This window comes from Mizuhopecten yessoensis, unplaced genomic scaffold (genome assembly GCF_002113885.1).
Source record: "Mizuhopecten yessoensis strain PY_sf001 unplaced genomic scaffold, ASM211388v2 scaffold716359, whole genome shotgun sequence".
NCBI lineage: Eukaryota > Metazoa > Mollusca > Bivalvia > Pectinida > Pectinidae > Mizuhopecten > Mizuhopecten yessoensis.
The window spans coordinates 1,211,336-1,223,513 of NW_018480077.1; the positions used below are offsets into that span (position 1 = coordinate 1,211,336).

The 12,178-nt window shown below is 35.2% G+C and overlaps 1 protein-coding gene across 1 annotated transcript in view; it reads left to right on the plus strand.

The window, feature by feature from the left end:
• Positions 1–5,607: 5,607 nt before the first annotated feature.
• Positions 5,608–12,178, plus strand: part of LOC110443781 (neo-calmodulin-like) — a 42,025-nt gene continuing 35,454 nt past the window's right edge. The window contains exon 1 of the mRNA XM_021488190.1: positions 5,608–6,030. The gene's annotated coding sequence lies outside the window, so the exon portion shown is untranslated. The remainder of the gene's footprint in view (positions 6,031–12,178) is intronic.

Below are 12,178 nucleotides of genomic sequence, written 5' to 3' on the forward strand. Positions count from 1 at the left end.
TTATATCAATCCGCCTGAAGAAGCCATAGAAAGCAGAAAGGCCTAGCAGAAGATCTGACAGATTTATGTTTTTATTCTAAATTATATATATATATATATTCTTCCCATTCGAAAATGCATCGACTTTAAAAGTAACAAGACTGTTTTCTGTCGGCAATCCTCCTATTCACGGTTTACATTAAATTATTTAAAATTAAGTGATAAATGTGGGTTTTACTTAGGTTATTATTTTGAAACCCAACCGCATTACTCACTTTTTATTTGTATCTGTCGACATCCTTGTCTGCCATTTCACTACCGTTTGGACAACATATTTTGTTTTTGCAATTGTATAATGACCATATGTTTTTTCGTTGATTTGATGGACTATTGTGATATTCTAATTTATTTGACGCCAAATAGAACCAACGTACGGCAGGATATCTAAGCCTGTTTTTTTTTTGGGGGGGGGGGGGGGGGGGGGAATCATCGAAACACTGAACCATATTTCGACAAGTAATACGAACAAAAGTGTGAACAAAACTATAAATGGAAGTAAAATCGATAAAACCAATGCAAAATGATAAACAAAAGAGAAAAAATACATTTAGGCCTTTAAAAAGGTGTAAGAAGAGTCCGACCATGTATTCCGTAAGGAACCATATAAGTGGATGTAAAATCGATAAAATCAATGCAAAATAATACACAAAAAGAGGAAAATTACATTCAGGCCTTCATTAACCTTCCTATTTGGAAACCCTGTCTTCTTATTCGTCGATGAGACCTCCTGTGTAAGTCAATGTCAAATCCTTACAATGTCTCGTCTTCAAAGTGAGAACGGGGCAGCGACGTCAAAAACGTAAAAAGTCATGTCGCACAAGGAAAATAAAATAAATCTTAAATGAAATTGTAGTGACCAAAACTGTATGAAGTCTTCATTAATCCGCTTCTTTGGAAGTCCTGTTTTGTAGCTTGTCCGTCAGCATTCGACATCCATCTCAGAAATCGTGAAAGCGAGCTCATGGATGTTGAACAACTGCGACATATAACCGTAGATATTGAAAAAAAATACGTTTTCACAAGCAAAGAAAAGAAGCAGATAACACAATAATTTCAATCAAAACATTTAGCATACAGCTCAGAAGTTCAGTGGTTTAATAAATATTTACTATTTTGTATATACAAGTACATGGTTTCGAGATTCTCGCAATCAAATGACCGGAAGCAAATTTTCAATAATTGGGTGGGTTTTTTTTGTTTTTTTTAAATGTAAGTTTTGTAAAACATTCTTAATTTTTCTATGTTGTAATAATATTCATTTTTTTCACAGTTGATCCGCTATTCTAATGCCTGGTGTATTTATCACAATTTTCTAGATCTAGATAGATGAGTCATGTTGACCTTAAACCCACTAACTACAATTATCTTCTATGCACAAGCCTCAATCTATGTTGGAGAAGGTTTTAGGTAATCATCATAATTTGGTTTCAACCTTTGGTCTCGATGCCTTCCATCATGAAAGTCTTCTTCGCAAATCTCAACACATTCCAGGATTTGTCAAATCGTGTTTACTCGTTGACTGTAGCCACCATATACATAATATTAACTTACACCAATAATCACAAACGTAGTTAACAAAGAAATGAAGACAATTTACAACGGAATAACTACATTTACATACAATCTAGCTGAAGGCGGTATCCATGATAGGGTATCGTTAGGCAACACAAACATCACAGGGGTTGCTGAGTTGGTGATAACCTCACCAGTAATCAGTGCAATGGTACAAGTTTACACAAAATCAATTGTACGATTTTTTCAGTATTAAAGTGTATACAGCAAAACGTTGAAACAATTTATACCATATATTGATTTTTGTGTGTGCATGTATGCTAGTATAACGGGAAAATATTTTCCGAAACCTTTATAACATTTTTACTAACAGACTAACCACATAAACACTTTCACTCTTTTCATTTTACGTGAATTGTTCATCCATTTTGCTAGTATATGGCGTGTCGATAGACATTTGCGATCAGAAAACATTGTTAACAGCTAGAGCTGACGGCGGAATACATAGGTGTCACTTGTTCTAGTGCTAACCAGGTCTGCCCAAAAGGACTTAACAAATTGTTATTTACAAATTGGTTTTATCGTCTTGGTAGAAAACATTGGAGAAATCACGTTGGTTTGTACTTATTGTTTTCGTTCATGCATTATGTTGTCGGTTTCATGAAGTACTCGTCTTATTGATTATATAACAGTTAATGTGTCAATTTTAATGAAGTTGTTTATGTTACTCTTCAAACACACGTGAAAATCGAAGGCTGACTGTAATTGCGTACTTATCCTAACTGCTTCATCACTGCCTCTAGCATTTCATTTTTATTGGTAATTTTTACATTGCGTAATGACTCTGCGGTATAATTTTGTTCGTATTTGTTGACAATATTTTACGTTTTGTTGATGTATGTTTATACTCCGATATATTTTGTCCTAGTATGTTTTTAAGCTGTGGTATTGTGTTTCTTTTTTACATTCCAAAGAATAAGTATGAACCAGCAAATTTCTTACAATTTAGTGGAAATCACTCAGTATATGTAAGGTCCACACCGCCTTGTCGGTAGCTCAAGGAAACCAAACACTCGGGAAGGGGAAAGATTTCCCAAAACACATGTCACACGCGTACTGTTTCAAAGTTGACACTTCAAAGTTAGTATCAGTTTCTGTTTTTATATATTATTTTTTTGTAATGTATTAAGATGCAGTTATTTAGCAATTTTCAACAAAACTTTTGTCGATAAAGTGGTGCAATTAGTTTCGTTTTGTAAACTATCTGCATTTTGCATCTTAGCCGGAGATAGTAAAGCAAAGTTAGTCATCTTAGTCTGTTTTTGTCTTTTTTTAAAACAAATTATTGATTTCCAATAACATTTACATGCTGCAACTGACAATGAGTGTTACGCTTTGTGATTAATTTATTAAGATCATGATTATGGATCCAGGTAACTGATGCATTTCTCTGTGCAAATACTATATCGCAGGTTTAAGTCAACAGATATGACACGCAGGGTTAACAACAGCAAGGTTATCTTTTCAAAAAAATAAATAATTAAGGAATTAGAAAAATTATATAAGAATGATTTTAATCCGTTTATGTTCTTTTTATGTAAGAGTGATCAACTCTTATTCTTTAGTACAAATTAGCTCAAATCAATTTTAGAAGCAAAAATCTATTAAATCCGAAGGAGATGTAATTAGATAATAAAATAATCAAAGCTAACCAGGCTAAATGAACGTTGCAGTATCGGCTAATCGAAGCCGGCAACAGCTGGGATGTCAATTTCCTTTGCCGCAATCGATAACCATGTGACAAAATATAAATGTAATTAGTGAATTGTTTCAATATACCTGTCTGGCATTGCAGCGTGTAATCAATAATTGCATCTCTTTTTTCCTGCAATTTCGTTATGTTGTTTACAATTGTACAGTTTCCTGATGAAAGTTAAGTACAGATTGTATATGTTAAGGCCAATGCATTATACTACTGAAAAATGAATCTTTTCGCTTTTTAACTACCCAAATTTATCACAGTTGGGAAATGTTTGCGTTTTAAAGGTTGGTACATATTTTACACATATATATACATATATAAACATAAAAGCGAAATTAAGGAACACTGCCACGGGGGAAAACCCACTTTCAAAGAATGCACGTTTAGTATATTAATATGCATATCTGCTTCTATTGTATGTGTCTTATATGGCTAAACATTATACCATTCAAGGTGGTTGTATTAATTCATTCATTCACTAAATATCAGCATTTTGAAATGTATATTAAAAATAGCAATTTGCACATATAGTACAGGAAACGATTACCATTCCTTATCGCATATTTTTGCATGAATTGCCCTCATTACAATGTTTATATTTTCTTGAATTTTACCCGCGGTGTGTCAAGGCCAGTATCAGAATAATGAGAACGGAAGGGGTATTCTCCCATCAAGATTATGACATTTCGAGGAGATGACACTCGGAAGTGGCTCTAGAGAAGCCATTATAAGTGGTTACCGTCGTCACATGACCTTTACCTGTTACAATGAGATAGGATCGAGACATGTGGACATGCTGATAGAAGTTGGTACATAGACTACCATTGTTACGTGAGTATTCCTATATTTCTAAAATTTGTCTTTACTAATCGATATTATAAGTTGCTGACAAATTAAATGTATTGACTTTTGTATGAATTTGAATGCTTTGTATTTTTGTTCAGAGTTTAATTAGGAAGACAACACCGGAAAGAAACAGTCAGAAGGAGAGAAGAGACAAGTTAAAGAAAAGGATTTGAATGTGCATGTGTCTTAAACCGTGGACAAACATAGTACATGTATATTGTGGGATAGTTTTGTATTTGTAATTTTTGTTAAGCGATATTTCTGTGTTTTGGGACGTTAGAACACATTTTGTTTTCCTGCATGGTCCAATGTGAGCCTGTTTCTGAGGTTGCTGAATCGGATTCGCTCTCTGTGATCTCGGCTTTGGGTTGATATCGATGGAAGATTAGTCCCAAACTGCATATCATGAGAACCTTACGTCCCCTCTCCACCCATTTTCTACTACTTACATGTTTATAATTTCCTTGTCTATGTTAGCACACTTTGTTTATCTTTTATGTGTCTCTAAATGATGATATGATATTAGAGCGTTAAGATTTAGCGATTATACTATATGATAACTTATCTTTTATATCTAGGTTGATTTCAGTATTTTAAATTGAAAGTGGCAATATGTTTATGTTTAAAATTTTATGTATTTGACTATCATAATGTATCATCCGTACTATAATCAGTTGATAAACAGTGCTATAAACGATACATTTGGGTAAAGCGGGATTATCTGTTGAACCGTATATTAGATATAAATAGAAACAGTGAATTAAATATAAATGTACAGTTTAAAAACAAACTGATGCATAGGACAAATGTCGTTGTTGTCTAGCAAACTTAATTATTACTGTGAACTTTACTGGGGCCAGGCTTTAGGTGACTTTTCGTGAGTGTCCAGATATAGTCTGTTTTTATCTTACCTGGATTAAATCACTGGGGATACGGCTATGTTAGACACAAATGCATATACACGTAAATAATGCTTAGCTTGCGTGGGAGAGAATTCCAAGGTAAAAGTACACAGATCTTTACCATAACGATATAGGATGAATTATAGCTTCTCTTTCATGTAAATATATTAAACAGCGATCAATTTGGAGAAATGTAGGCGTATATAAATAGTTCATGGTATGCTAGCGTTTGTATATAAACCATGGCAGGATCTGTTCGGCATTTAAAAATGTATATAAAAACTGAATTCAATTACTTTACTATAATATTTCATTGTGGTGATATTTCCTGATTCAATTACATTTTATATAATTGACATGACCGTAATAGTTTTACGATATATAGATTTAGTTCTTAAAGGTATAGAAAATAATCCCTGTAACTGTATACGACGTGTACTTGACGATCCTATATAAACAAATGGATTTCGATTGTTTACAGATTCATAAAGGTTCAGCCAATAATCCCATACACTTCACAGAAATACATAGCCGGTGGGTATTAACTGTCGAAGGTCTCAAGTGAGCAAACGTCACCATATCCAACCATCTGGTGAAGCGGTTACATCGATCGAGGACCTCACGCCAGTGCTTGTAGCGTGTACAGTCTGGTTGATGAAGCTGGATGTATTCGTTGAAGCGCGGGACTTTTCTAGCGAGAGCGGGAGAGCATAAGACCGTCAAATAGGGAAGTACACGCCCATTAATTGAATGTTGAAACAGGTAGCGGGGATCAATTTATCGTCAATTAAGACCATTTATCGGGTTTGTATTCCTATGTCGTTGACTGTTCATCAAATTGTTGAGTTTGTCAGAAATTGATTCTTGGGAGCAGTCGTCTGTCTATTTCAAGAACTCTTGGAATTAATCGACTTCCTAACACCAGGATCTTGCAGACGGTCTACAAGGACTTGGCAACACATACTGAAGGTATGTAGAGGAGTTATATATTCATCGAAATATCAAGTTCAGTGATGACACTACTTAGAAGTAATAGCTTGTTGTTGACGGTACTGTGTAAGATAACCAGACTAGTGTATAGTGAAATGCACTGATAGAAATGTTAATGCTATCAATCGATGTTGAACATATATGAAATATATGAATATGTTACCGGATTACACACAGGTGCTATTGTACTTATTTGATAAAAATGTCATACTGGAGAAATAATTAGGATGTTAAATTCCTGGTACAAGTTTTTGCTACGTTTCACTGGTATAAACAAGTGGAAATTTATATGTGAACTTCATGATCTAGAAGTAGGTAGTTGTCCTTACGTTTACATATGTCACAAATGAAGACTATGTTTAATATTGAATGAAAAGTATCTGTCATGTCGTTATAAATCAAAGTGACAAATGATACACTTTTACTACTAACACGTGTATAAATGGTCTTCACGTAAGGATCTCCGTGTCATTGCCCAAAGCTGTACCTTTTGCATTTCAGTCATGTCTATAGCTTTGATAAATCATTTCTGAAAAGAAAAATCTTACCTTGCGGGACCTTACTTTATGGAAAAATAACGACGATTGAAATCGACAAATGTGATCAACAAAAGTGTTCTTAATATGAAAATTGAGCGAGGCTAGACCGGGATTCCAATCCTTGACTTCGGATTATTTACTAGCACTCTAACTGGCTGGGCAACGTGTTCAATGGAAGGGGCCTGACACAACTGTACTACAGTTATTACCATAACGATATTAAGGGAAGGTTACTGTTTACGGGGATCCTTACAGATTTACATCGGACATGATTATAACGAGTTAATACTTAACCAAGTGTAACGATCTGCATATAGTGAACTACATTTGCTAGTTTTAAGGGGGTTCGTGCCAAAATTGTTTTCACGAGGCTCTGAAGGAGACAAGTTTTTCAGAGATGCAGGCTGATGAAGAGTATGGGCATGTTTTAAGGTCACCCTTATGATAAAATTGCAAAATATGCTAATCTTTTTTAAATATGAAGGTCGATGATTGTTATTATGCTCATTATAATAATGCTTTGTTGTTTCATTGTCATTACCCCGGTTCTCACTACGAGGACGGAACATTAACTCGGATATTTACTAGATTTACGTGGCTGTGTCTTCAAAGAAGCAGCTCACCCTCCAAGTTAACCTGGCCTTATTCTCATTGCACTTTCAAGGATTTCAAGAAACAAAATGCATTTGTTCATAATTTGCCATAGTTTTTCTGTTCTCAAATTCAGGTTTTGTTCACGCTCCAGTATTCTCTTGTTGTTTTTGTTGTTGTTGTGATTTAAGTACGGCCGAGCATTGTTAAATCCTGTTTTCCCACCATCCAATCAGTGTTTTAGAGAACAGATTTGCCACAAGCCGTCTCACAATTCATGCACCTTTGCTGGCAATTAAGGTGACCGGGTATCGAAGCTACCATGTAATGTATAATGATATATGGAATATTTAAATACCTCGTAATCCTGCCTATGTCTACCATATATCAGTTAATAACAAGAGGATGATATATCATTTTGATGTTAAACATGTGGGTTTTAAGATATAGGTGATCCTGTCTTCAAATACTGACTATACGATGGACTGCATGCATCTGTAACGAATTCTTCGATTTTTCTTGTTTTTGTTGTGGTCTAAACATTGATTTTCAAAATTTAAGTAATACGTTTTTAGTAATGGTATTGTAAAGACAGTAAAAACTGTCATATCAAACCCTGTTCGATTTAACGACTGCTTCGCTGTTTTACAGATGTGGCTATTGACCGAAACTACATGCACATGCGATCATTGACTTCTTTGACGTATACAACGACCCCAACCCCAATCACCATGAAAGATCACCTGACCAGTAACCCTATCTACGCCCTCGGGATTGTCGCTTCTCTTTTAGTTAGCGTTCAAAGAGCTATCCTTACAGTAATGACCTAAATCTACAGCTCTCTCCTGTGTTTCACTTACGATAGTGGTGATGCTGTATTTGGACAGCACCATACTTGTGTACTGGAAAGGTTGTATTTTTTTCGTTGGTTTGTTATTTTGATGATTTACACAAAAACAGGCAATTCACAGGATCATGTTTTTCCCGGTTTTATGTGTGTGAATATAATGACGAGCCCCTAAACTAAAAAAATGCTATTAATAACTTCCACTGGATTTTGATATTGAAATATATCGACAGATAGCTAGAATATAAAAACACGAAAACAGATGTTTTGCTGTATACGAAACTACACATGTCGTATAAAGACTGAACGCTGAATACCTCCATGATTGTATAAAGATTGGGTATTCCTTTTTACCCCGTTGATGTTATGCTTTATCTGGGAAGTTATATGTTTTTATATCGAAGGACTCAACAGAATAATAGTAAACATAAATGTAGATACTGTGAAGACGGACATTTTCGCGAGTGGAAATGTTCGCGTTATCACCCTTTAAACTGATCGCGGTATGTACATGTTCATTTTGGCAATGGTTCCGATATCTATAAATATCTAAAATCTGGTTAATGTCTAAATGTATAGTGCGTCGAATTCTCCATCGCAATGTTTCTGATTTTACAGTATCTGAGAGTGATTTGGCCATTAATACAGTGCATTGAAACCTGTCTTTACCGATGTTTGGGACAAAATCGTATTTAGTTTGATAAGACAGTTTGTCGGTTAGGCAGAATTAAATAGTCTTTCTTGACCATATATATATAATATACCACTGTCACGTGTCAAACACGTCAGGTTTAAATGTATTATCTATAAATTCTCCTTTCACAGGACTAGTGTTTTTGTACAGAATACTGATATTATAACTGAAGAGATATTGGAGAGATCGCGAAATTAAAACTGTATACCACATTTCACTGGACGTATAACTGTTTAAAAGAACAACATAGTGACATGCTTCTGGACAACAGTAGCCTGGTATCTACCGCGAATGTTACAAGATAAAAAAAACACGAGATCTTGAGATTGTGTAATGGTTTTAGCTTGATGTGTTACACGACCGACCTGTAGGGTCGCCGCTCCCCGAGTCTTCCTCGTAGTATAACACTGATACTTGTCACACGTTCATTGATCCTTGTAAACAAATAGCCGCTGGTGTATTATGAACACTTGTTTCCTCGCCTAGGAAGATTTACAACCGGCACGACAACCAAGCAGGATTTTATATTGTTACAACACGCACTCGTAGTCTGACAAATTACAGCAACCGTGTTTTTCTCAACGAGACACATCCCTCTCGGATGTCCTTAGATACTCTTTCTGTAGCCAACACTGTGGGTTTTGCACTGAAGCTTAAGACCGTTTTATGTTCAGCACTATTCGATGTCTCCCAATTTGTCACTCTCGGGTATCTTAACCACTACTGTACTGCTACATTACGGCACTTGTTGTCCTTGTTCCACATTTCAAAAAAATATAGAAATAAATATAAACAAATATATCTGAAATGCTTGCATGACAGACAGATAGACATACAGACAGGAAGACAGACAGATGTGCTTTGTTAACCATTTGACTATTTTTGATAGCTGTGATTTCTTGACCATAAAACTATTTAATGGATAGCTGTGATTTCTTGACAATAAAACTATTTAATGGATAGCCATGTTTGTTTTACATTTAACTAGTTCATGATCAGCTGTGGTTTGTTGACTTAACCTATTTTGGACAGCTGTGGTTTGTTGACCAATTAACTATTTTTGAATAGTTGTGCCCTATTGATCATGCAACTAACTTGAAAAGTTTTTTTCACAATAAACTACATAGCCAGGGCTTCAATCTACACTGGTTGTCGTCGGGATTAGTTTTCCAAAAGTGAGATTTCAGTATCTGTCATGGTAACCTACACTTGATCACTGTGTCTGAGATCATTGGTGGCACCTATATATATTTCCTAGATTTAATTGGCAGAGGCATCATGACGTACAATACATGTGGTGCAGGAAACGCTTTCCCTCCGGAGCACCTGGCACCCCTTCACGTTCTTAATGTCTTTTCCGTTGTCTTAAAGTCTCTTTGTGGTTCTGGTTGTTATCATTTCGTATCGTGTTGGAGTTTGTTTTGTTAACTGACAATATTAAACTCACCCTATTGGTCTATTTTGCCGATACAACAATCTAACTATCAGTATACTTCTATCAGGTACATCGTGTTTCAATTTTTATAGTCTCACCTAGCAGCAATTTTGAATTTATCTTACAAGTGGCAAATTAGTGGGAATGCTCACGGATATATTTGCTCAAAAATATCTACATACGAAAATGTATATAGATTTAATAGATTCAAAACCATTGTAAACGCAAAACATTTCACAATGCGATCCGTTTAAAGGGTCCGTTCGCGAACATTTCCACACACATAAACTTCCACTTTAACAGTAACCTTGTTATTATATGATATATAACACCTGTAAAACCCAGTTTGTTGAAGACATTTTCCAAAGAACAATACAGAACAATATTTTTGAAGATATATATGAATATGAATTGTATAAATTAAGTTAATAGTACATTACATTATCAACTGTTCATTTAGAAGTATCAAGGTTAAAAATTGTTTTAAAGGTATTGTTTTCAATGACATTTAAAAAAACAGCTAACGATCTACATATCCGGCTTGAGATTGCAGACTGTTCCTTAATTCTGTTGACGATAATTAGTTCAGTCCGTTTCCGCACTGAATGTGCGTGTTTTAGGAATAGTCAATATGGCTCCAGACATTGACCTGAAGGGTCTTGTTGGAACGCACTGTGGCACAAGTTCCTTGCTAATTTCCACAGAAGGCCTTTGTTGACGTGTTCAAGACGTTTGTACTGGTAAATAGTGACCTCGGGATGGGTGTTATGTTGTCTTTTGTCCGTGTTCACATACCAAGACATAGACATATAACTAAGTCTCCCAGGAAAAGCTTATGCTGAGTATCGACAATTATAATTCAGATGCACATTCCCATAGACTAGGCTAAGATGTCAGCAGCGCATGAGCCGGTGTGTTGCAGTTGTCATTGATCAGAAACTGACGAATGGAACGGATATGATCCTGACTTAGAAATACATTTTGAAAAGGGGAAATGGGTGACATCACTTGCTTAACTGTATTCAGTGAGATTATTGAAGGCAACGTCTCAATTCTCCAGAAATTGTAATGCCCTCATAGTAGTTATATCAAACTTAATTTTGCATGGTGCAAACTGTTGTTTTCAACCTAGTGTGTGAAACATCCATTATGTTATTTAAGAGTATGTGATCATGGTAAAGATAACCCTACCGTTTTCCTAGAGAATAGGGATATCCTCAAAACCCGTTATCATCCACGTCGATACTTGCCTGGTTAAATGAAGATATTCATAAGCTTTTCCTTGGGCGTAGCGAATTGAAATGAGAAAATAAGCACAAAGTGATCGGCCACGACATTTAGATAGTTGGATAGAGCTTAAACTCTGATTTGTTGCTAGGCGTGAATTTGACTCTTAGTCGGACAACTTAACAATGCACAAAGAAAGATGTATAAATTGTATCTATGTGGAAGTCTTTGTCAGCTACCTATTTGACTAAAAACTATATGTAAAACTTTTTGAATTATTATTTTCTGACCCTAATCTTAAGAATATTTTCACTGGCGACGTTTATGAAAAAATAATAAATTCTTTAAGACCGGACTAAATTATAACGTGTTTTTTTCTAAATAGTTACTTTACCAAAAAATGGCAAAAGCTTATCTGTGGAAAAAAAGCTAAAATACCACATTCTTAGCTAGCTATATATCCGATCTCCCCGGGAGCTCTACTAAAACACAAAACTGCGTGCGGTTGGTAACTAAGGATGACCTTAAGTTGACCCCACCCCTTCACTTATTTTGTAGACTCTAAATCTTTGTCCGAGATCAGAAGACCGATTTACTATTGTGTAAGAAAGCGTTTGGCTGTGATAAAGTACAAAGCATTCCTATGTTACTTCCTATCATTACAGCTAATGCGTCTTTCCGTTTAATATGGTGGATACGATACGAATATAAATTATTTAGCTCTCACTAACAATCCTATCTAAATATACATCTCGATTACCGAAAATAGTAAACGATTTCTGTTATGACTAATA